The following is a 2,431-nucleotide window of genomic DNA, read 5'->3' as shown; positions in this document are numbered from 1 at the left end:
AGAAGATGCCTCTCCTTTTCTTTTTCTGTCTCTTTTTTTACAGGCCAAGATGCCTCCTTCAAGACCATTCCCGTTGTGGGACTTTGCTGAAGAGGACCCAGCTGAATGGTTGACTGACTAGCCCCCTTCGATGACGGGTATTCTTGGGTATATAATACAGATGGCGTTGTTATTGCTTGAGAATACGCGTAGTTGAGGGGAAGTTGATTCGTCTCCGCAACTGTTGGAAGGTGCTTTCCTGCCTCTCCCTTTCTCTTCCGCTTCCTCCGCCTCCAGAAGAGCACACAGTGTTTCTTCCAGCCTTCTTTGAACAAAGCAAATGGAATGAAGAAACCCTACACATAAACAAACTTCACTGGGATCATCTTCTCCCAGGCCTTGGACTTCCTGTCCAGATTCCTGCTTGACGTATTTAGTCTGTAGAACTCATTGCTACTATATCTTGCTGAAAGCTTTACAGGATTCTAAGAACAGAATAGGATACAAGCTGCAACCACGTATTTAAGAGATATGTTCCTCTTCCCTCGGAAAGGCAGGTGGACAATCCAGTTGGTTCCTTTTAGATAGAATGTGAATAGCTCTGTTCCAGTGAAATGTTATTATTTTATTATTATTTATTGAATTTATTGAATTTATAAACTGCCCTATGCCCGGAGGTCTTAGGGCAGTTCACAAAAAAGATCACAATATATAAAATCAAAATAAATCCCCCCCCCAATAATACCACCCCCCCCCCGGAAAGAGTCACATTTTAAAAGGGTATAGGATGTCGATCAGGTTAACCAAAGGCCTGGTTAAAAAGGAACGTTTTTGCCCGACACCTAAAGATGTATAATGAAGGTGCCAGGCAAACTTCCCTGGGGAGAACATTCCACAGATGGGGAGCCTCTGCAGAAAAGGCCCTGTTCTCGTGTTGCCACCCTCCAGACCTCTCAAGGAGGAGGCACACGAAGGAGGGCCTCAGAAGATGGTCTCAAAACCAGCACTTTGAATTGGGCCTGGAAACTAACTGGTAGCCAGTGCAGTCAAACCAGGATTGGTGTAATGTGCTCAAACTGTCTTGCTCCGGTGAGCGACCTGGCTGCTGAATTCTTCACTAGCTGAAGTTTCCGAACCGTCTTCAAAGTTGACTTTGTAACACAGCTTCATGGCATGGCTCACCTGGCTAGCTGGCTCTGGAATCTCCATGGCCTTTTGCAAGCTGAGCAGGTGTATTCAGAAGCATCTGGTACCTCCCTTTGTTGGGGACAGGAAGCTATTTTCAGCAGAACTGGGCTCATAAGTGTCTGGTAATGCCCTTCATTCTATAGGGACGTGGGTGGCGCTGTGGGTTAAACCACAGAGCCTAGGACTTGCTGATCATAAGGTTGGCAGTTCTAATCCCCGCAACGGGTCCCTGCTCCTGCCAACCTAAGAGTTCGAAAGCACGTCAAAGTGCAAGTAGATAAAGAGGTACTACTCTGACGGGAAGGTAAACGGCGTTTCTGTGTGCTGCTCTGGTTCTCCAGAAGTGGCTTAGTCATGCTGGCCACATGACCCAGAAGCTGTACCCCGGTTCCCTCGGCCAATAAAGCGAGATGAGTGCTGCAACCCCAGAGTCGGCCACGACTGGACCTAATGGTCAGGGGTCCCTTTACCTTTACCTAATGCCCTTCATTCTAAGACCCTTCAGGCTAGTTTCATGGGAGGGTATGCCCCATCTTGTGCTATCCATCTTCCATGATGGGGTGGATATAGGTCAACTCCAAGGCACACAGCAGGTCACCCTCAGTGCATTGACCCCAAAGGGCAATCACCAAAGGGATTTACTCAATGGCAGGAGCACCACCCTCTTGAAGGTTGGGAATAGGTTGAGAGGATTTCAATCCTAGGTGAGAGTCTGGGTCCAAGAGGGTGGAATCTCTTAGCCAAGAGAACTGCCCTATGTGAGTGTTGGGGAGGTAGTTGAGCTACACATACGTATGAGCTGAGAGTTACCTATCATTTGGGAGATGGGCTATGTGTATACTGTGCCCTGTGGAAATTCATGCAATGAGGGGTTCAATTTTGACTTCAGTAGCACTTTCTTGTGAGGTAAGCTATTTATGTATATAAGCACAAATAAATTACAAACTATTGCTGTCTTGATGAGAACTGAAGGCTGTGGTTCTCTGGCCACTTAAAAGCACCGTAGCACTGTATTTTGGATTGCGGTTGCATTATTGGAACCCTAGTATTTTGCCTTTTCTGTTCATTTGCAGCCTTAGGAGTGATGAACTGTGGGGTCTGTGGAGTGCGGTTCAGCTGGTGCTACTATTAACAAGGTTTTGGCGCAGGAAGAGGTATGGGGCTGGGTGGTGGAAGGGGCCACAGATATTTAAAGCCCACTGCCCCATTTCCTGCATGAGATTTGGGTTGCCATGCCTGTTGGTTTTCCCACTTGGTGCTGTTG

The 2,431-nt window shown here is 47.3% G+C and overlaps 1 long non-coding RNA gene across 1 annotated transcript; it reads left to right on the top strand.

Annotated features, from left to right (window-relative positions):
* Window positions 1-979: 979 nt before the first annotated feature.
* Window positions 980-2,182, top strand: LOC309332634. Its single transcript, XR_014152268.1, has 2 exons — window positions 980-1,318; window positions 1,673-2,182. It is a non-coding gene; the product is annotated as an uncharacterized lncRNA (long non-coding RNA).
* The last annotated feature ends 249 nt before the right edge of the window (window positions 2,183-2,431 follow it).

Source organism: Podarcis erhardii (genome assembly GCF_964252035.2).
Source record: "Podarcis erhardii genome assembly, chromosome: 17".
Classification (NCBI taxonomy): Eukaryota; Metazoa; Chordata; class Lepidosauria; order Squamata; family Lacertidae; genus Podarcis; species Podarcis erhardii.
This window is presented reverse-complemented; position numbering and strand designations above follow the sequence as displayed.